General features: G+C 41.2%; 1 protein-coding gene and 1 long non-coding RNA gene across 3 annotated transcripts in view; one reads left to right on the top strand and one right to left on the bottom strand.

Moving 5' to 3' along the window:
- Window positions 1-23,912, bottom strand: part of LOC116695664 (uncharacterized) — an 813,105-nt gene that overhangs the window by 760,648 nt on the left and 28,545 nt on the right. The gene's annotated exons all lie outside the window — the stretch shown is intronic.
- The window catches only part of LOC116695615 (F-box-like/WD repeat-containing protein TBL1XR1), a 53,931-nt gene continuing 36,215 nt past the window's right edge, over window positions 6,197-23,912 (top strand). Inside the window, exon 1 of one of the 2 annotated variants that reach the window (XM_032526013.1) lies at window positions 6,197-6,545. The gene's annotated coding sequence lies outside the window, so the exon portion shown is untranslated. The remainder of the gene's footprint in view (window positions 6,546-23,912) is intronic. The other variant, XM_032526012.1, reaches the window with a different exon arrangement.

Below are 23,912 nucleotides of genomic sequence, written 5' to 3'. Positions count from 1 at the left end.
GGTGCCACCTGCTCATCAGATAAACACGATCACACACTCCGATGACGCAGCATCGGGGACAACTCGGAGTTCAGTGTCTTACCCAAGGACACTTCCACATGGGACGGCAGGGCCTTCTGATTGGCAGGCGACCGTTCTACCATTGAGCCACAGGTTCCGTGACTTGCAGGAACAGGACGGTTGGGTTTAGGGAAAGGTCGTGGGTGGGCTTTCGGTTCCGTGACACGCGGGAATAATGGGAGACACACGCGGGACCCGATCCCTGGTCTTCTGGGTGAAAGTCCTGTGTTTGACCCATCCCCCACCCGGACCAATTTCTCCCTTACATACTACTCACTAAACCCCGTCTAGATGGTGCTCTCCCCGGTACACACACGCCAAAGGGTGCTTTTTTCCATCGCATCAGACGCTGAATGCTGCTTCACATCAGAGGTGGAGAACTATGGCAGAAATACATATCCGCCGTAGCATGCAGACACTGAGTGTTCATTATTATAACCTGAGGCTCTATTTTTACAGAGTGGACACAAAGAGATGGACGGGTCTGCTTCAGAGGTCCATGTGTTTGAGCCTGAACTGTAGACTGTAAAAGTCACGTGAACTTAGCGCACCTAAACTTGTCAGCTACCTTTAACAATGACATTCGCGACTACAGTCAAAACTTTTGGAGCTGAAGCCCCGGAAAAAAAGGACACGGCACAGATTGCATCAGCACCCGGCTGAGGTCCGAACACAACGCGAGCCTGATCACCCCCAGATGTGGTCTAGCCGATCCGATTGCTTTCCCATCACAATGGGTTCTGCGTGCGTTTACACCTGCATTAGCATACGTTTTCCTTATCCAAATCCAATATCTAGATACAGATTAGGGCCGCCCTATATGAAGAAAATGCGCAATAACGTTGTCGAATATCTTATTGTATGCTCAGTTCTGCATATTGCTTGTTGAATTTAAAGCTTTAGTGTGTAACTTTCTGATATTAATGAAGGTCTGTTACATTCAAGCCATTCACTGCCAAATGAGTTGCTACAAAGCAGATTAAGACTATCAGCTCCACAGAACTCTCTTTGTATTTGTCACTATGGCTATGATCAGAAGATTGTGTCGTCCGCTGACTTTCCCGCTCAGAAACTTGAGTGTAGATAATTACCTCCTCTGAAAAGTCCATCAAGTTTGTTTTTTAACCCTGTGTGTCCTCCTTGGCTACAAGCAACTGCGTGGAGGAGGGCAGTGCGGTCACGGAAGGCTTGTATCATGTGGACGAGCTGACAGTTTTGATGTCTTAACTTAGAATTCCTCATGGGGGGAAACAGAAACTATGCACTATAGCTTTAGAACAGGAAATCATTTCCAACGTTCATTTATTGAACAAATCTAACATTGAATTGCTCATGAAAGGCACCACTAAAAAAAAAGAGGACTTCTTTTAACCAACCCCCAAAAATATTTTGCGTTATGTCTCATCCTTTTTCACAACTTTTTAGAAATTAAGATGATCATAAAAAAGAGATACTGTACATTCTGCGGTCCTAATACATATTTTGCTAGTTAGTGCCACATGTAAGCGTGAAAGTGAGCACACATGCACAATACCAAGACTCTGAAACTGCTCATCATTCCTTTTATGATTTACATGTGTGCTTTTACTACTGCGACATGTCAAGATGTCTGCTGTGAAAAAGGCCTGCTCACTGCAGAACTGCACTAACATATAATTTAGAGATGCTCTTCTTGAGTATTTTAATGAATTGCTTCTTCATACTGTACCTGTAAAACTGTACTTGTAAAACCCCAATTTGTTGATTTGTCTTACTTTAGCTACATATTTGGCTTAAAGAGTGATAGCGGCCTTCTCAATGAACTCTTGGCAAGGAAGCAAATAAGCATATATCCAAAACTGCTGAACTGTTCCTTTAAAGGCAGTGTTGGTAATGTTGAAATCTAGCAACATTTAAAAGTAAGAGTTCATTGGTTCTTTCCAAGTGGATCGCAAAGCAGTGATTGGTGGGTGTTTTTACAGATTACAGCAGCTACAGACGACCATAAGTTATTTATTGCTGTTAGAGTGTATAGATCATTTCAAAAATCAATATATATATATAAAAAAGTGTAACTTGGAAATAGTTACCAACCCTGCCTTTAAAATGTCAATACCACTGTAATGAGTACATCAAGAAAAATTAAGGGCTGAGCTTTTGCATCATAACAAGCAAAGAATACAAGTTAGCGTTTTTCTCAATCATCTTAACATTCTCAAAAAAACGTTCCATTGTCACAAATGTTGGTCAAAATGGTGGGATGTTTTTCACCATGGCAATAAACCCTTGGAATGTTTCTTATATACAATATCTGTTTTGGTCTACTTTTGTACTTTTGTACTTTTTTTGTTGACACTGACTGATTACTACTATACAATATTGTTAGATTATCTAGCTGAATGCTATTGTGTGTCACACTAAGCCTTTTATGGCGGTTTTCCACTGCGTGGTATCTACTCGACTCGCCTCTACTCGCTTTTTTTTTGGTTTTCCATTACGAAAAAAATCCCTGGGACCTGCTACCAGTACTTTTTTTAGTACTACCTCCAGCGAGGTTCCAAGCGAGCCGAGGCATACCAAAGTGACGTAGAAACCTGCAGACCGCTGGTTGGTCGGAGAGAATCGTCGCTTATGACTGCGTTTTTAGCAAACAAGAGTGCGGAGTGTGTTTCCAGAACCAACGGGACATTTAAAACAAATCTAGCCGGACACCGACAGATTATCCACTCTCTGCACTATTCTCACTTTCAACTGTTCGGGCTACTAGCGCTTCATGTCGTTTCCAATATTGCACACTGTTATTTAAAAAAACAAGACAATATAATAAACAAGTTTTTATTTAGCTTTTCAAGTAGCGCATCAAACCCTCCCAAACTTCCCGGTCTTCTTCCTCGGCCCCCTGGGACAGTGTCCCCCCGGCTCTGCTGTCCCAGATACATCCCAGTCGTTGTCATAAGACTGTCCGTGACTCTCATAAAGATTATACGAAGCCCAGTAGGTCAGAACCAGAATCTCACCCGTCGGACATCGCCCACCAGACGGTCTGCGGCGGCGATTTTGCAAAGCGTGAATGCTCTGAAACACAAACAGTACACAGCCACATGTTGGTGTGTAATCATGGTGTGCTAAAGTTCATGTACTTTATATAGCGTATAGTTAATACTGACTGCGATGCTGAACACATGCAAATGTTAGGTAACGTTACCAGGAAACTTAACTTACCCTTTTGTGTCGGTGAACAACCGTCATGTTCGACGTCTGAACTCCGTCAGAACTCCAAACTCCCGTTTTTTTAGCGGTGATTTTGTTGCTTCCTTCAGCTCTTTGAAACAAAACATTTCTTCTGGCTGCGGCGAGTATGCGACGTGCTGTTGTGAGTCCGCTGAAAATTACGTCATCACGCGTTGCTATAGTGACCAGCCACGCTGAGGCTTTACTCAATCGGCAATGGAAAACGGACACAGAATGGGCCGAGGCGAGCCGAGGCGAGCTGTTACCAGCAGTGGAAAAACGCCATTAGTTTCTGTTTTTACAAGTTCACTGGTAAAAGTCAGTACTGTAGAATACTGTAGTACACCGAAAAAGGATATGCACATTTGTATGTACTGTATGCAGTCACTGTATTTGTGTGGTATTGTGTTTCATGTACTGTAAACTAATCATTCACCTTTGATCTTTCATATAAACTCAACATATATATGCCACAATATCTAAGGCTGGGCATCGTTTTGATTTTAAAAAGTGTGATTTCTATTCTGATTATTGCTTTTGATTCCGTTTTTTATAGATTCTTAACTCCAATTCTTTGAGGGGTGGAGTTGAAGCGGGTCACATGCTTGTTTCACAGACAAGAGGAACATTTTGTTTTTATTCAACGGTGATTTACAGTTTTACCAAGCTTTTCTTAACGTAAAATAAAGCCACACATTACATTGAAACCGATGATCAGATTCCGAATGATTCCACTGGAATCCTAATTGAAACGATTCTAAGTTGGAACTGGTTCTTGATGCCCAATCGTAATGATATCCATGCCAAATACAAACAAAACCCCTCCTCACAGGGTGTAACCCTAATGTTATCAGCGAACCGGAAGAAACCCAAAACTTGCCTGTGTTAAATTTGGAACCGATCGTCAGATTCCGAACGATTCCAAAATAGAAGCGGCTCCATTGGAATCAGACTTTTTGAAGTGATTCCCAATCCGACGTGACACGGATACAGAAAAAGACTCTGAGTTGGGGCGTCTTGGTCTGAAACCGTCTCTGATTATAGGATTAAAATCACATTTTTCACAAGATACTTTATCAAAGTATAGTCGCATTAGTATTGGTATTGAAGGTATAATGTGTCTGAAGAGTGAGCAGAGCAGAAGAAAACAGTGAGGCTGAGTGCTTCACTGAGATGCTGTGTTGTGGTTTTCCAGAAAAGTCATTACCCAGACAGTGGACTGCATCGCCTTGAGGTGCTTCACTTCACAATTTTCCACACTGGAGCGGTTTTCACATCCCTTTTTTTTCTCCCTCTTTATTCATTCAGCAGTGATGGGACACAAACGCAGAAACATTACTTACCACTGCTGGGATCGCTGTAAAAAAGTGTTCAAATTAGAACAATGTAAAATAATTGCCACCATCCAAATTGTAGGGGCCCTTTTGTACTACGAACCTCCCTAGGCATTTAGAATACAGGCTGGGGAAATACACTGATGACCCCCCCCCCCGTATAAGTCATTACCCATCCTCCACTCAACTGTTACAGCCACGCTAAAGCTCACACTACACACCACCCTAGGGCTTTTTGTCTGTGTGTGTGTGTGTTTGTCTCAGCTGGGCCTTATCTGTGGTGTGTGTGTGTGCATGTTGATGATCATATGCTCTCATGCACGCATGAGTAGTTATTTATTTTTCATTGTTTACGTCTGCAGAATAGGCATCCGTAGGCCCTATGTATGTAATGCATCAGTCTAGCAATGCTGCCCACTCCAGGCTCTCCCTATATGATGCAGCTAACATTGAAAATATGCTTACCCCCCCAAGGGGAGTGGGGTTTGATGGTGTGTCAATGTTGCTGGAGCTTAATTTAAAAGTATTTTTGTTATCACCGCTAATGCTCATTTATCAAGCCAATTATGTAGTTCAAATATTAAACATAAACAACTACATCAGATTAATTTAGTGCTACATTTAAAAAAATTAAAACAGAATTTAGGGCTGAACAATATATTGTTTTTTATTGTCATTGCAATATCAACTGCCGCATTAAGGACCTCATATATATATATATATATATATATATATATATATATATATATATATATACAGAATATCTTCATTAACAGTCTATGTGAGCATTATAACGTGTGTTACAAAATGACACACATTTGTCACAGAAGTAAACGCTGGACTATAACAGAGCTGTTTGGAGCAGCTTGTGAACGTTTTTTGTTGTTGTTGGAGATGGTAATTCCCTTCAGAGCTATAACATGCACAAATAAGATATATAACACAATACAGGAAAGCATCATATGAGCATTTTAAACACATCACAAACAACACTTTCTCAGACACTTTCTGTTATAGATAAAGAAAAATATCAGTAGAACACGGCATTTTAAAATGTAACTTTTTTTTTTTTAGTGGTGCCTTATATTCAATTCAATGTTCAATTTGTTCAATAAAAGAAAAGGATTTCCTTTGTTTCATTTTCAACCAGCAGTTTGTGGCATTTGAGCAGAATACTGAAAGCAGCAGAAATGCAGAACTGAGTACACTTTACTATCCATTTGTATTGCAAGTAATATCGTTATTGCGATATTCAACCACGTTATTGCATAATGACAAATTTAGCCTACATCGTATCGAGCAGCCCTAATTGAATTGTAGTCTTAACTTTCATTTTACTGTAGATGGCACTTACGGCAGAACTAGCATGCCTCTACAGCTACAATCCAAAAAATAGCTAAGCATGAATCATAATACGGAGCTTAAAAAAAAAAAATGTTAATCACTGAAATCAATTTTAACTTCAAAGTTGTATTTGTATTTTTGAAGCGTTACCGCCAACCTCAGCCCGACTACACTATCCTTTTCCATACTGCGACACCCATTTTGATGTTTATGTGAGTGGAGTGTGCTTCCTGCAGCGAGGAGCTCAGGCCTACCTCATTTTCGCCTGGCAGGTCAGCTGCTCTGTGTTTCAGTCTGAAGCCGTTGGCTGCTACTGAACCGTTTGGCTCTTTTCTCTACTAGCGAGCAAACCTACATTCTAGACCCAACTGTCCATCCAGCTCATTTTTAAGGGGATTTATCATTGTATATGCCCGTGTATCCAAAACACATCGGTCATTGGGGATTCCTAGCACCGGTTGGCCGGGTCTCACGGCCGTTATAACGCTTTTTCGAGGTTTAATTAGAGCTAGAAAACAACGGTAGTGGAGGAGGAGGAGATTCCATATTAGGAGCACAGAGGAGAAGGCACCCCCCTTGTGTGATTTGGATCTTTTGGTGAGTGTTTATCGTAATTTTACGTTATCTTTGCCGTTATAAATTATACCCCGGTGTAGCGTGAGCACATATGACTGTAAATACAACGTTTGGGCGGGTTATTACGCTGTTTTGAACGTTTATTTTTGTATTTTCTCTCGGAATGGGGGATGGGCAGCGTCAGCGCGTGAGTAGGCGCGCGCACTATGCATGTGTTTGTAGGGCAGTTCTCGTGGTTGGTTTGTTTGTGAGCGCGCCCTTCCTTCCTTCAACTACTGCTAGCTTTGAATTAAAACCACTTTAGTGATTTTTATTCCCAATCATAAAAATATTTTTTTACAACACATTTCAATTCTACAGTCAACACTGGAATTTTAAAAAAAACTTTTTACTGTACTATTTTGTTTTATTTTTTGTTCATTCTCTAATGATAGATTTGTGCTTTAATTTTAACTTGCTTTGATTACACTGTGTTTAATTGCATTAGTTTTGATAAATACTTAAGTGTTAAAATAAGTTAGTGATATTAAAAAAACAACAGTTATGAATAGTTATGAATCCAAACAGACACTGTAGTTTCAGCAATGTTTGCATTTGTCCCATAGTTACTTACCAGTTTGAGGTATTGTGCTTTGCAAGGCTCATAGTTATTACTACAGTTTAAGATAATGTTGCTGTTTAACCAGGATTATCCGCAACATACAGTAGATTCACAAATATGCCAAAGTGCATCGTTTATGATTCCACTATATATTATTTTATTACCTTTTTGTGTCAATCTCATTCAAAGCTTTCTACAGTGCTTTGCAGCTGGTTGTTCCAAAGCCATAGGCGGTGTGGGGGAGGGGTGAACACACACACACACACACACACACACACACACACACACACACACACACACACACACACACACACACACACACACACACACGAGGGCCACTTGCCAACCTTGTGAAGCTCAACTCAATGACACAATGTACCAGTCCCAGATAAGCCTACAGTATCTGTGCTAGTAAGGAAAAGGCTGGTAACACAGACTCTGTTTAGCCAGAGTCAGAATTCACAGACTAATTGGGTCAAGGTGTTTTAGATCCCAAATTAAAAATGGAAATCAAATCCATTATTTCTGGACAGACATCTTCTAATTTCTATTGAAAGGTGTCCACTACCCTGTTGCCCTCATGAGTTATTGTCTTTGTTTTGCTTTGGTCAAATATGGCAGTGAATACTTAAGTAGGTATTGTATGAGAATAGGGCTGGGCGATAGGGAGAAAATCTAATTTTACAATGGTTTTGATTAATATCGATATTGCAACGATATTGTAGTGTTGACTGTTGGTGCTTTCACAAAATATTAAGATTTTTGATGAATATATATCAGTAATGTGGATATAATGACTAAGGAAAATAATCTTACCGCTCTGATAAGTTAAGTAAATGACATAACTTTACTGTAATGCGGGCTTTAAAACCAGGAAAAGACAACACTTTTCTTTTTAAAGATGAGTTTTTTTGGGGGGCATTTCGGCCTTTATTTTGACAGGACAGTTGAAGACATGAAAGGGGGGGTGGGGGGAAATCACATTCAAGAAAAGGCCGCAGGTCGGACTCTAACCTGGGCTGGCTGCGTCGAGTAGTGAACCTCTCCATATGGACGCCCATGCCATCTCTTCTCTGGTGTTGTCCTTTAAAAAATGATCTGTGGGGGCCTATTAGGTTTCTCCGCCTCCAAGATGAATCTCTCGTCATCTGTGGTGTTGTAGAGGGGTCATGAAACGATTACCGGGGGTGTCTTTTGGTGAATTGACTTGATTGTCTTGCTGTTTCACTTCCTGCTCTCCTGTCCGAACGCCCTAAAATAGACCTGGCGCGTATCTTAAGCAAAGTGGAAAACCGCGTCGCGCGTGCTTCTGGGACGCGCGTGGCTGGTGGAATATCAAGCGTTTACTTGAATGGCTGCGATTGCTCGCGGGGGTCCCGGCGACGCTGGAACGCAGCTTAGCGACGCCCGGTGGAAAAATAGGGTTCACAGCGCTAACGGCTACAGTGCAAACAGAGCCCTGATTAGCTCTAGGGCTGTACAGAATACCAATTTTTTTTTTTTTTTTTAGCTTTGGGGCTTTTCAACTGTAAAACCCAACATTTCCTACCTCACTTGAAGGCAGCTTTATCTCATAGAAAAAGAGAGAAATCAAGAGGCGACCAAGTGAAAGATGCAAGACACAGACACCTGTTACACAAAATTCCTGGGCAGTTTAGTGCATTTTTCTTTTTTTACATTCCTACTGTTTTTGTAACATTACGGGACTAGCACGCCGCGACAGAAGAGTCTGATACCGGCTTAACGTTATATGATTGTCCACAGCAGGTTCATGTCAGGATACTTTTCTCCTAAAGTTAAATTGGACTCAACTTTCTGCCGCAGGCATTCAAAACAAACAGAAATACTTGTCTGTCTCGTCTGTGTGACGAGTGACTACAGACGCAGTGTGTGTGTGTGTGTGAATAAATGCTCAGCCAGCCGGAGCCTTGCTGTATTGGCATTATGCACGGATGACTATGTTTACTTTTATCAAATCGCCTGAAAAGGACACCAGGCTGCTACAGTGTAACTCCGCAGATTTCTACAAACATCCAACGCTCGCTTGAAACTCAAACAGTTCTATGTCCTTGGCTGCAATGTACGACATAGTGCTGCATAAATTAGCCAGTGGATAGCGGACATTTGGCTAATGTTAGCGGCTTAATCACGACAAAACACCACAGTGAATTTCAACCTGCACGCATGTTAAAAAATAAAATAAAACAAGAAAAGTTGTGCAAGCCTAGTGGCGGTGTCTGAGAGTGTGTGGTGGAGCAAGTGAGAGAGTGACGGTAAATGCAGGGTGATCGGATGAGTAGAGGAATGCAATACCTGTTTTCCTGTGTGTTCGTGATGTTGAACAATGAAAAAAACGACAGGCATACTCGTCTACTGGCAGTAGGAAAGAAGTCTATCAGAGTTTTATCGCTGTTCTAAAACTCTGCGTATGAAAAAATGGTATTTGTGTGTCAAGCATCCTGCCAGACAAGGATCACTGGCACTGACGGAACATGTAGCTGTTTCACGCTAACAAAATACCCATTTTGATGAGGTAGATGTTCAAATGGTTGTAGGAGAACTGAGGGTCTGTTTAGCTTAGTGTATGAACAGAAACTCCAATGTCATTGGCCAGCTTTTCAGAATGATGAAAGAAACGCTTTATGCATAAATATAGTGCAGAATGGAGGCTAGTGGAGCTGAAGCTAGTACAGCAGCGTGGGTGACTTTTGCTCTTTTTTTTGGGGTGTCACTTTGATGGAAACAATCCAATTCATTGAGACTGGAGTAAGTATCCCTCGATATTTCCTCTTATTTTTGTTTTTGTGATGTCATGATCACAGCCTTTGCTTCCTTTTTTCTTTTATATTACGGTTTGATATATTTTTTGCTTGATATGGTAATTATGTACCAGGATACTTATATTTTAAGTACGGCCTACTGATTTACTACTGGTTACTACACCAGTGTTTTTTAATTATTGAATGTTGGTAACCATATCTATACCAAGAATTACAAGAATTGGACCCCTTTAAAAAAAAAAACCTGCTCTCTGTAATGCATTTCCATCCGATGTGGGCCGAGGGATTATGTAAAAGGTTGTCCTGTGTCCACACAGATGACCCACATTAAGATCAGAGTCACATCCGCACATGCAATGTGTTGTTGGGTGTTGGGCTTTTTTCTGCTATCTTTGTGTTTCATTACAGATGAGGTGTTTTGTCAGCCAGTGATCTGTGGTGTCTCTGTTTGTGTATAGTCATAGTTTCTTTCAGAGCTTCACTTGGTAATTTAGACTGAGAAGAAAGCTGGACGTGGACATTTAAATCTTTCTGAGTGCAGCTAAGTTGGGTTTCTGGAATATAATGTGAACACTAATTGTATCTTCTGGCTTTGCCTATTTGTCCTCATATCCCACAGAGCAGGCAGCTGAGTCATGTTATCTACACAGAACACATTGATTAGTTGGCCTTATTAAATCACAGTGGACGAGTGGTGGAGTAGTACAGTTATGTAACCAGTGCTCGCCAGTGTTGTGAATTGAAAAGGGAAAGACAAAATGGACAAAGAGGTGCAGTGAGTGAAAATGTCTCTTAGTTAGGTAATGGCCTGACATGAGATGGAGAGTAGGGGTGCAACAGATCACTAAACCCACGGTTTGGATTGGATCACACTTTTGAGTCACGGATCGTAGATATTTTTGGATCAGCACAAAAGGGGGGGGGGGGGTAATGATTTAATTAAACCTGTGGTGACAATGTCTTATGGCAATAATAACTTCTTTTTTATTAAATATTAAATACAATTTATTTAATGCCTAAAATGCTTATGTGTGGTTGTCAATGTGGAGTCTCCACAGTGGGGGGGGCAAGCAGCGCACCAAGTTACCTGGTCTCAAAGAAGAACAGGACTCCTGCAGTTTGGCAGCATTTGGGGTTCCTCCCTAATGAGAAGGAGAGACGTTCCAGTATTAGTGTTTGGTATCCACTTTCTAAACGGTGGACGCACAAGCCCACAGTTTGGTGACGCCGTCTGAGCCTTATGTCATCATTTTTACTTAGTCACGGTAATACCGGAACATAGGGAGGAGGTTTGACGGCATCAAAATCTAGATACCGCCCAACTCCAGTCCCTTCTGTGTTGTTTTTCCGACAACAGCTAGTTTGTGTCTTTAGCTGCAGACTGTTGTAAGTCCCACTGTTGGAATCCTCTAAAGTGAAGCACAGACACACTCTTACTCCGTTTTAGCCGTCAGCATTTTGATTGTGTTAACTCTAGCTACTAGCTAACGGTAGTCTAACATCTCACCAGGGTGACGTGAAGCGATGCTTCTGTTCGTTTCAGAGCATCAGACAGCAGCGCGGACATTCAAGTGGCACCGCAATCCGCGTTACTATTACGTCTGGTAGATACTGAAAATTGCGTTGCCTGTATCTTTTCACGGCAACCCTCCATAGAGATTTATCAGCCTACTTTAAGTAATGGTGACAGTACACCACCACCGTTACACTGTCACACACACAACTATGGAATAGCCCTGGATTCTGTACATGTGCGAGGATAAGGGCAAAATGTTCTATTATTGAGTAGGTTGTGTGTATAATTTTAGTGAGGCTGGTAATTTGAATGATTGACTAAGTGAAACGGATGTAGAAATTAGAGATGGCCCGATACCATTTTTGGCTTCCTGAAACCGATTCTAATACCTGAACTTGCATAGCGGCTGATACGAGTACCGGTCTGATACGAGTGTGTCATATATTTGATCATGTTTTTCAACAGCTGTACACTACTATCCCTGTATGGATGTGAAATGACTTATATCTTTCTCGGTCTGGCTCACGTTAAACTCTTTGTGTGACATGAACAAACACAGAACTTGCTTATACTTATACTTTAACGTAGATTTTCTTTAGGGCTTTATTACATGGTATTGGATCGGTGTATAAACTCCAGTACTTCCTGATACCCATGTTTTAGGCAGTATCGGAGGCGATACTGGTGTGAAAACGTATGATTAGGTTCTCTGCATTAATCTCTTCTAGCCGCCGTTGAACTACTACACACATTGCTACACAGATAAACACTCGGCCGGGAACAACAACTGCATACCTACACCTGACTGCTGTGCCTGAAAAACGTAATCGGAGTCTCTGGCTCTTTGATGTGCCTGGACCCAAGAAATGGAGGAAAATTAAGTGGAACTTTGGCAGGAGCACAAATGCCTAGTTGATGTCTCCTCTGAGCTGTACTACAACCAGGTCCAGAAAGAGTTGGAGAGAAATTGAAAATTCTCTTCTTGTGGTCTTAAGTCTATTCCCGTTTTACTTCTCTTGTGTGTTTTGTTGACTAAACATAGTTTGGGGACCAGACAGACTTCTCAGCTGGTCCTCCTAGTGAAATGTAGTGTGGGACCCCTGTCACCTATCACTTGTGTAATGTGCGAACCACGACGACTTCAAGATACGGCCCACTCAGCAGGTAGGGCGGTAGTCCACTAAACAGAACATTGGTGGTTTGATCCCTGGCAGCCGTGCGGTCTACATGTGGAAGTTTCTGATGGCTGTGCCATCACTGTGTGAGTGTACGCTCCCCACTGATAAGCCCTCCTGGTTGTTGTCATGTACAAAAAATGCATGTGGGATTGCCGTATATTTCGTTCCTTTCTGAGTGTATTGGTTCCAAGAAAATGTAGAACAGTTCTACAATTTGGGAAGGTGTAAGGGCTCAAACAGCATTCAGACGAACGAAACTAGAGGCTAGGCCTGTCGCGATAGTCAATAAATCAATACATTGCATGATAAATAAAAACGAGGTTGATCTCTACACCAAAGAGACTGGATCACCACTTTGGTTCTTAAGTGAAACGAGGAGTGAGCCCTCTAGTCACTTGTCAGCCGCACGATCTCTGTACTATTGTTGAAAAGCCGGCATTTGGACAAATGCTCTCTCTGTCTCTTTGTCCCTTGGTGCACACCCCGTTGGACTGCAATTCACTTTAACTTTATTTGAACAAAGCTTTATGCTGGAGAAATTATTTTTAAAAAGCTTTTTTGCATATAGCCTGCTTCATCTCTTTGGCACTCTGTCTGAGCCTAATGTTTAATATTCTTTTTAAGTGCAATTTTGTGTACATCCATTGTATTTATCAGTTTGGTTGTGCATGGTTTTTTAACAGAGACAGAGTCCATGACAATATTATTGTTTATCGCAATAATTTCTGGGACAATTCATCGTCCAGCAAAATTTGTTATCGTAACCGGCCTACTAGAGTCTCACACATTCCCATTCTGCACACAACACACACACATCCTTGACAGCACTCACACGGTGTGTGTGTGGGGCACCCCCAAGGGTCAAGTTTAACATTGTGAAGAATGCGTCTGTGCTTGGTGGCCCTCTCCCTCTTTACCCACAAAGCTTTGAAGTTTATAGTTCTGCAGGCTCTCTTCCCCTCTGCTCTACAGAGACTGAGGGAGATTATTTGTACTCCGGCTTCCGTCCCGACCTCTGGAAAACAACACTTTAGCTGGCCACATAAATTTGAGATTCTGGATCATCTGTTATGATATAATAAAATAAAAAACAAAAAAAGCCCCACCTCTTTCTCTATGTCCTGTTGTCTCTAAATGTAGCTCTTGAAGTAGGATAGATCACAATAAAAGACCCACAGTTTAAAAACTGTAGGAAGTGTTCTCCAGTGTAGAGATTGGGGCAGTTGTGATTGATGATTGTATTTTCAGACACACATGATTTTGGCATGATCTGATAGTGTTCAATCAATTTTAACATAAGCAGTATTTTCAAAGTACCATGACTTTTTTGTATTCAACACAAGTTCAGCTACAGATGTTGTAAAGACTAGTTTTAGAAGTGTACTGGAATTTGTAAAAAGCCCTACCATACATTACAGGGATAGACGCTAATATTTTTAACGTTAATAAAATGACATGCCTCTATGCCTCGGACTCTTTACACTGGAAAAAGCAAAATAACTTTTTACAAAGCCCAGGCAACTGTGACTGTGCAAAGCTTACTGCAGGGCTGTACTATATACTGAATCATTATGATTTTCAGAAGGCTAATACCGAGTGAAGTGTAGACGGCATGTCGTTGACGTGCAGATTAATTAGCCGTGTGCATGTGCTGCTGGTAGAGCTAGCCGCTAGTTTACAAAAAGTTGCCAAATTTCAACATGCATGGCAGTCCAAGATAAACAATGAGACTGCATACAGACAGCTTTGGCTTTAGCTTGTCTCTAACAATTCGTTGTTTGCAGTTCATGTATGTTTAATGATGAGGGACGACTTCTGCCAGCAGAATCCTTTACTCACTGGCTGATGGAAGGGTCCTGTAGCATGAACTGCTGAGCAGCCTGTGGACCGCTGCATCTGGCTGTGTGGCCCACTGCAATGCTGTTTTTGTGAAACGTGTCAGATTTTGTCAGTAGAACGTCACACTGGGTGTGTAGTGTGACAGAAATCTGAGAATGATACCGGTCTTTGCAAATAGAATTGTATGTAGGCCTGTGTTGCTGTGATGCGATTTAAATAGGGCTGGACACACTGCGTCTCTTTTTGAGAAAAGCAACTCCACATCAACATGCTGTGGACAATCATGTAACCTTAACCCGCTATCAGACTCGTCCGTCGCGGCGTGCTAGTCCCGTAACGTTACTGTTAAAAAAGTTTTAAACACTGAAGGTAAAAAAATGAAACGCATGCACTGAACTGGCCAGGAACTTTGTGTAACAGGTGACTGTGTCCTGCAACAACAAAGCAAAATAGGGTTACTTTTAGTAACCCTACCACTAACTAATTATTTTCATAGTTGATTAATCTGTTGAATTGTTTTCTTGATTAGTTGTTTGGTCTATAAAATGTCAGAGCATGGTGAAAAATGTGGATCAGTGTTTCCCAAAAGCCCAATCCTCAAATGTCTTGTCCACAACTCAAAAAAATCATCAGTTTACTTTCACAGAAGAGAGAAGAAACTAGAAACCATTCACATTTAAGAAGCCGGAATCAAAGAAAATCACCAGCTAACAATGACAACTGACAACATAAGTTATACAACTTACAGTTCTCAAGGACGCACACACGCAATCTCCTCTGGCTAGTTATCCCTCGGACAGCAATGGCGGTTTTCCACTGCGTGGTATCTACTTGACTCGCCTCGACTCTACTCGCCTTTTTTGGTTTTCCATTACGAAAAAAAATCCCTGGGACCTGCTACCAGGTACTTTTTTTAGTACTACCTCAGTCGAGGTTCCAAGCGAGCCGAGGCGATACCAAAAGGTGACGTGGAAACCTGCAGACTGCTGGTTGGTCGGAGAGAATCGTCGCTTATGACTGCGTTTTTAGCAAACAAGAGTGCGGAGTGTGTTTCCAGAACCAACGGGACATTTAATACAAATCTAGCCGGACACCGACAGATTATCCACTCTCTGCACTATTCTCACTTTTCAACTGTTCAGGCTACTAGCGGCTTCATGTCGTTTCCAATATTGCACACTGTTACTTTAAAAAAACAAGACAATATATATAACAAAAGTTTTTATTTAGCTTTTCAAGTAGCGCATCAAACCCTCCCAAACTTCCCGGTCTTCTTCCTCGGCCCCCTGTGACAGTGTCCCCCCCGGCTCTGCTGTCCCAGATACATCCCAGTCGTTGTCATAAGACTGTCCGTGACTCTCATAAAGATTATACGAAGCCCAGTAGGTCAGAACCAGAAATCTCACCGGTCGGACATCGCCCACCAGACGGTCTGCGGCGGTGAGTTTACAAAGCGTGAATGCTCTGAAACACAAACAGTACACAGCACACATGTTGGTGTGTAATCATGGTTGCTAAAGTTCATGTACTTTATATAGCGTATAGTAATACTGACTGCGATGCTGAACACTGCAATGTTAGTAACGTTACCAGGAAACTAACTTACCCTTTGTGTCGGTGAACAACCGTCATGTCGACGTCGAACTCCGTCAGAATTCCCAAACTCCCGTTTTTTTAGCTGGTGATTTTTGTTGCTTCCTTCAGCTTCTTTTGGAAAAAAAAATTTTGTCTGTCTGCGGCAGGTAGCCAACGTGCTGTTGTGAGTCGCACTGAAAATTACGTTGCTATGGTGACCAGCCACGCTGAGGCTTTACTCAATCTGCAATGGAAAACGGACGAAGACTGGGCCGAGGCGAGCTGTTACCAGCAGTGGAAAAACGCCACAAGTCTGCGCTATTGACATGCACCTGTTACCTGTTTTCATACAGAAGTTTAGTTTGCTAAATACATCAATATGTTTAGTTAGATATTGAATGTGAAAAGAAGGAAATTGTCCATAACATTGCACTTTAGGTGTGTGCGAATTTACCACACCAGGAGTAATTGATATACTTCTATTTTATAGTGTTTGATATCTGTTAAAAAGTTGTCTATGCTTTATGCAAAGTGTAAAATTTTATATTTATGAAAAGATAGAAAGTAAATATTTGTGTGTCCTGTTATGTGGTTAGAAAAAATGAAATCTGCATCGGCAGGTCAAACTCAATGAAAAATTGGAATCGACCTAGAAAATTGTAATCTGTACAATTACTATGAATTATAAGAGTGCAAATCCAACTAAACTGTCTGAACTCATGTGTGTAGATGCAGAATAAGCTTTTTGTCTGGTCTTTGGATAAATCATTACAACGAATATGAACTCGTTGATTTGACTGGGTCTGACTGCTCCACTGGGAAGCTGGCGTTAATGGGATCTCCATTTCGTCCCGGGGGACCAGCGGCACAGCGAGCACGCTGCTGCTTACAGGCACGGTGCTCATAGCCTTCCGTCTGTTGGCGGTGGGCTGCGCTCGCGTCTATCAGTGTTAAATTGAGACAGTTTCATAACCTGTAAAAGCATTTTGTAGTCGCGCTAAATAATAGTCAAATTCCGTGTTTTGGTACAGTTGATTTTAACACATGTTGCGCGCCATTCTGTAGTACACATGAACAACGCATGGGGCTACATTGCCCAGACTCCCAAAACAAGCGGGTCAAATTTGCAATTAATCCCCGGTTATAATGCATCCCGAACCATAGGGGCAGTCTCTTACACTACTACTGAATATGCATCATCACTGACAGTTTATTGATAAAAATTTCAAAATAGAAAACCTTATACTTCATAATGTTTTGTATCCATAACACTTTGGTATTATTGTACAAATAGCTACAACAGTAATAGCAGTTACCTTATGTAAGACAATCCTACATTTTTCAACTTGGGAGCAAAATGTGCTTCTTAGGGGGGGGGAAGTTATTATTATGCCCTGTACCATACCAGTCAGATGAACTGGTATTTGTGGTCAAGTGTAGTCGGCTGCAAAAGCCCCCACTCCTGCATTATATTCCATTATGTTTTATATTTTTGAATTAGTACTTGCTGCCAGACTTTTGCTTTGTTCTTAAAGAGATTTTCACCATGAATTTGTGCATGAAAATACATCATGCAGGAAATGAAATCTTTGAAATCTCAAATTTTGTTAATGCAGTTAAAGTGAGAGGACGTTTCTTTGTTTGCTGAGTTTTTGATTAAAGCTATAGGTATAGGTTTCTGCCGCCTCCCATGAGGAATTCAAAGTAATGACAACAAAAACGTCTGCGCATCAACATGACAAGCCTTCCGTGACCGCCCACCCCCTCGCCCCTCCTCCACACAGTTGCAAGTAGCTCAAGGTGACACGCAGTTTAAAAAAAACACGATAGACTCTTCAGAAGAGGTAGCCTAATTATCTTCTGTCAAGTTTCTATGCGCGAAAGTTGCCAAAAACAATCTTCTGAACAACTGCCATACTGAGAAATACAGAGAGAGTTGTGTAGAGCTGCATCAAATTGGTTGTCTTGTGTATTGCCATGAGAATAAGGTAAAGGTAGTACAGGAGAGAGAGTTGGCTTTCTCTTCAGTAAAATTAAAGTGTATATACATATATCGGGGAAAAAATGTGTACAGTACATCGGCATCGGCATTAGCCAAAATGAGTTTTAATATATCGGCATCTTGAATATTGGCCAAAATCCAATACCGTGCATCCCCAGTCCCAATCTTTCTCTCCACCCTCTCACTAACGTGGGGGCAGCAGCTGCTGTGTGTATGTGTGTGTGTGTGTGTGTGTGTTTAGGCTGTTGGCTAGTAGCTCGCTCCTAAACTTGTTTGTGAACTTCTGAATGGCGTTTTTTCATATTAAGGATCAATTTACGTGTCTTCTTTTTTCACTGTGGAAACCATCCAGATCACGGGCATTGCTTTGTCTTCAGCATGTAAATGCGTCTGCGTGGCAAGAAAACACACACACACACACACACACTCACACCGCCCTGAAAAACAAGATGGACCAGTTTTGCTCATTGACCGATGCCAGTGTATAAAGAAATGACTAACATCGGCTGTTACCGATGAGATTGCTGGTACATGGAGCATCCCAACTGCTTTGACTTCCATGTTCTGCTACATTCCTGCAACATGCCACTTAAAATAAAATTCTTCTTTACCTGAGTTCAGTGCTTCTCCTACACACAAAAAATACAAATAAAATTGCACCAAACCCTTTCCCCCAAAATTAAATCAATTCAATTCCATGTTGTGCTACATTTCTGCTGATTAACAAATCTTTGCCTCAAAATGAGACTAAAAGGCCACATGGCATGAAAATGTCACTTTATGAGTTTTTTTAAACATAAATATGAGTTCCCCCAGCCTGCCTATGGCCCTCCAGTGGCTAGAAATGGTGATAGGTATAAACCAAGCCCTGGGTATCCTGCTCTGCCTTTGACATAATGAAAGCTCAGATCGGCCGATCTGAATCTGCTCCTTATGAGGTCATAAGGGGGCAAGGTTACCGCCCCTTTCTCTGTGTTGCCCGCCCAGAGAATTTGGCCCACCCATGAGAGAGCGACATCATGGCTGTCAAACAAGCAAAGTGACAGTTGGTCAAGGCCACACCCCCAGCCTCCACCTCTTAAACATACAATACATAAAATACATACATAAAAAGGCCCCAGTGCTTTAGACTGGCAGGGGGTCAACCTGGGCCCGGCGGGCAACCAATGCTTAATTTGATATGCAGCGTAACGTTCTATGAGCTGAGATAGCATTTTAAACGCAATATTGCATTGTTGATTAATTGTGCAGCCCCAAAACAAGCTTTGTCTGTGTTGACGTCAGAAGCACTAGTCGTATTAGACGGGTGCCCTGGGTATGCTGCCTGTGCTTCTAAAAGGAGATTATAGACAACTGGCCTGCTCCTGTCCGTGCACCCCGGCTACTTCTGTTGCTGCTGAAAGTGTTTTTCCCTTTTTATCTGGTGCTTTTTCTGCTTTTGAGAGGGTCTTCAATTGATAATGTTGCTAAGCATGACAAGCTTTCCAATCTAGCTTAATGCATATTAGGTAGTTGACTAATGACTCAAAATTTGCAGCAATTACTCTTTGATTTCACACAAGTAAACAAAAGCTAATTAACACTAACTCTGTGTGGTTGGCTGGAATTTTTTGTGTTTGTAGCTGACTTGTTTTTGAAATGAGAAACATGTAAAAAGGGTCTCAATATGCCATTGATAGCCACATGCTGTACATAATAATGTCCTAAAAGGCTTAGGCTAAAGCGCCATGCAAATAAAAATAAAATACAAATGTTGGCATATAAAGATGAGGACAAACTGATGACTTTGGCAAATAGTATGCTATATAGTAGAGCTGGGCGATATGGAGAACATCATATATCACAATATTTTTTACCAACTACATTGATGTTGATATTGTAGGGCTGATTATTAGTGCTTTCACAAAATATTAACACAATGAGAGTTTTGATTAGTAATTACCAATAATGTGGATACAATGACTGTTGGTATTGGCAAATAATAGTCTTTTTTAAATTCAGAAGATGACATCCCTTTACTGTGATGCAGCTTTTAAAACCAGGAAAAGACAACCCTTTGTCTTCCAAAAGATGATATCTAGCCTCATATATTAATGTCGATACAATTAATATTCCTCAGCCCTACTATAAAGCATACAAAGTTTCTCTAAAATAGCTGGAGTGTAAAGTTTCCCGAATTTGATAAAGAGACGGTAAGCTAATGTTGGCCTAAACTCTGATATAGTCACATCTGGGGCTAGCCACCAAACATTTCAATTGTAATTTAGAACTCCTAAAAAAAACATGTAGTAAACCCAGCTAAGGATGCATTATGTAATTTTGCAAGTAAAGCTAGGTTACTATTGTAAGTAGTAAGCTAGTTAGCTGGGCATGCTAACTTTTGCAGCTTAGAGCAGTTAAACACTCATCCATTCCTAATATGCCACTAAACTTATGAGTGACACACCTTATGGATGCCATCCTTCATAGTACGCATTATTGCAATATGAATTTTCATTTAAATAAAACATTGCGCAATCCCACAGCCCAACTGCTTACAAGCTCTCTGTGACTTTAATTCAGTACGGGTTCTCCCCTCTGTTGAGGTGCCGCCTGTGTGCTTCATGAGAGAGCTGTTAACTCCAGCTAAATGTCCTGGGGTCCTTGCACTGCTCTGATGTACTGTGTTGCATTATTATCAGGAAAAGCCAGGGTTTAGCGCCGCATCAGAAGTTGATGTTTAGCAATAGGGCACGGTTAAATCCGAAAGATCTTATACTTTGCTTGCTTCATGTGGCTTGGATTGGCTAGTATGGAAAAAAAAGACTGATCTCATCATGGATTTGTGCTGTTAACATGTACTTAGTGATATGACCCATGTTTATGATGTGGCATTGTGGTTGAGTGAAAGGCCTGTGCTCCATAAGCTGCCCATATACAAGGAGGCTGTTAGGGGACAAAAGAGAGATTTAAAGGGCAGCTTAATAACTTGTCTTTAGTACAAAGTGAGAGCGTTCATAGGAATTGAAGAACTTGAATATAAGATCCCCCAGTCGGAGCTGGTTGATGTGGCTCGGGAAAGGGAAGTTTGGGGTCCCCTACTGGAGCTGCTGCCCCCACGACCCGATACCGGATAAAGCGGATGAAGATGGATGGATGGATGGAATATAAGAGAAACACAATTGTTCATAATTCAGGGATTCATTTTAAGTTTGTTTTTACTTTTTTTATTTGCCTGAAGTAAATTTTTCTTGACCCCTATACAAATAGGTTTTTTTTGTGTTTTTTTTCAACAATCAACACAAAACACATCAAAAGCATCAAATAACAAAAAAATGCCAAGAAAAGCATTTACAAAAGCGTCACATATTAAAGAAAAAGTCAAAAACATTGAAAGCATCAAAGCGTAAACACATGTTGAACAAAAACTTAAAAAGCGCCGAGCACCAACTCAGTTCTTGATTGGCCGACACATTCACATCAAATCATCAACAAGCAGTTAACGTCGGGGGCAAGAGACCAATAACGCCATTCATGATACCATGAGTGGGTTGCTAGTTAGTCTAGCTAGCTGTCTGGATTTACCCTGCAGAGATTTGAGAAAAGGTTAACCATAGTCCCCAGAAATCGCAGTGCTTCCCATCTCACTAGCGACAAGTCTGGCAACTTTCTGTAAAAACGTTTGCCATTATTATCCAGCGAGCACGCAAGTTATTTCTTTTCTGTGGCCGCCAAAACAGTCCCCTCTCTCTGAATCTGTTGTGAGGAGCAGAGGAGCAGCCCCTCCCCTCCCCATGTCCGCAGACAGGTAGAAAGGGGAGAAGGGACAGGGTGCGGGGGCCGGTGTAGGGAGGAGAGACAGCGGGACGCAGCAGGAGAACAACTCAGCTGAGCTGGCCTGGCCCTGGGCAAGCCAGTCTTCTTTGGGAATTATTGATCTTTTTCCCTCCTTTTTGTAGAATTTCTTGTATTACTTCAAAGATATGCTACCTAGGTAATAATTATAAGGTAACAAAAGCCACAAATTGCTTTCTAATCTGTGGGAAATCCGCTGGCGAATATACATATCGGGAAAGGCTGCCACAAATCGCAAAAGACACGCAGAGATTTTTTGTCTTGGTTGAAAGGAAAAAAGGCAGTGTAATATAACGCTCATTCTTTTTTAGTGGTGCTTATTTCTTTTAAACTAGTACAGTGCCCGTTCAAAATGTGTCTTTTTGGAACGGGACAATTGGCCTGTGGTATTGCTTCTTGTAGTATTTCCCAGAATCCAATTGTACCCCAAATTTACTAGCTATTTGTTGTATTTTAGCAGAATACCAAAAGTAGCAGAAATGCAAAACAATGTGTTAATTTATCCCGAGTAATATATCGGTATTGTGATACTCAACAACGTATCACGTATTTTCCTCATGCCGTGCAGTCCTAGCTTAGGCTATACATTATAGCACTGAAGCCATTTCTGGTCATTTCGGTTTTCTAAACCTTTGTGCATGACAGCTTTTGAGAATCTGAGCCTGACAGATACCGGGTTATGCTTACATGTGCTGCCCCAGGTCAAAATGAATGTGGCCTGTTCTCTAATCTCAATAACTGAAGGTAAAATGCCAACTGTTCCATGCTTAGGTATCTTGCCTGGTCATTAAGTTGAATTGTTGCTTTTTATGAAAATAATATATATAATAAATAAGGAGTAATAATAAAGAAAAAATCACCTTTTACTTGTGGAGCCACCTTAAATTGACCCAGTTAGTTCTACTGGGCATTCCAAAAGAACTGCAGCGCATCCAGGGTTCCCCCCAGTGGATTACAAGCCTGGTGGCCCACCGGGCCTGAGTTGCTTTTTCGAGACTACAGTTACAGTGGACTGGCTTAGTTGGAAACTTGGATGTAATCATTTTTTCAAAATAAAGATTTCAGTGAGCTTTCAACAATAAGTTAATATAGGGTTCTATGGAATCTGTCTTATAGCTTTGTTAAATGCCATCAGTGTGCGACTGGTCCGAGCCGAGCCCATGTGTTTAAAAAAAACAACAAAAAACAAAAATGAACACTTGCCACTGGGCTAAACAACTTTTCTGGGGGAAACACTGGCATCAGCATTCCTCTTTGAACATGTTTGTAGCAGCAGCGTCAGCAGTTGGGGTAGTGGATGGGTTGGTTATACTAGCCTTTATTAAATTAATTTGTTGCGTGTAGTTTAATAAATATTTGTGTGGTGAGCCCACCCTCAGCTACTCCCTCTGAGTGCTGCTGTTGCTGTTCATCTTTCCCTTTTTTTCATCTATAACTTCTTTTTTTTTTCACCTGGACCCTATTTTCTTATGTTGTTGTGTAGGGGACTGATGGGAACAACAATCTTTGACATTGGTCCAGTATTAAGCGAGTCCGTTGAAGTGGGCACACGCAAAACAAGCTACAATGTAAGTTATTGGGCACACCAATGTACATCCACAAAATTTGCTTGTTTTACCACTGACCTGCTCAGATTATTATTAATATTACAGAGGTCAACCTCTTTGTAAAAGAGTAAGATCTTTTTTTGTTCAACATGAAACAGCCCTGAAATTGCCAAACCCACCAGAGTCCATTTAAATAAACAATAATTTTATCATCGTTAAGCAACACTTCATTCGAAGTCCACAAAAACAAAACAAAACTGTCCGTCTTGGTTCGTCTTTGCACTGTTTCAATGATCACCACTCTGGTACATGTGAAAATATGCTGGCTCTATACACGCTAAAAGTACTGTTAATTTAAATAGAGTCTGGTGAGTTTGGCAATGGAAATTTCTGTGCGGTTTCTAGATTAACAAAAAGGATTTTACCCTTTATCAAAAAAAGGCTGTCTCTGTAGGGATCCTTTCTATAATGTTGTCAGACACTTAGAATAATAATCTGAGCCAGGGGCAAAAACAG

The sequence above is a fragment of the Etheostoma spectabile genome, chromosome 9 (genome assembly GCF_008692095.1).
Source record: "Etheostoma spectabile isolate EspeVRDwgs_2016 chromosome 9, UIUC_Espe_1.0, whole genome shotgun sequence".
Classification (NCBI taxonomy): Eukaryota; Metazoa; Chordata; class Actinopteri; order Perciformes; family Percidae; genus Etheostoma; species Etheostoma spectabile.
Note: the sequence above shows the minus strand (reverse complement) of the source record. Positions and strands in the feature narration are given on the sequence as shown.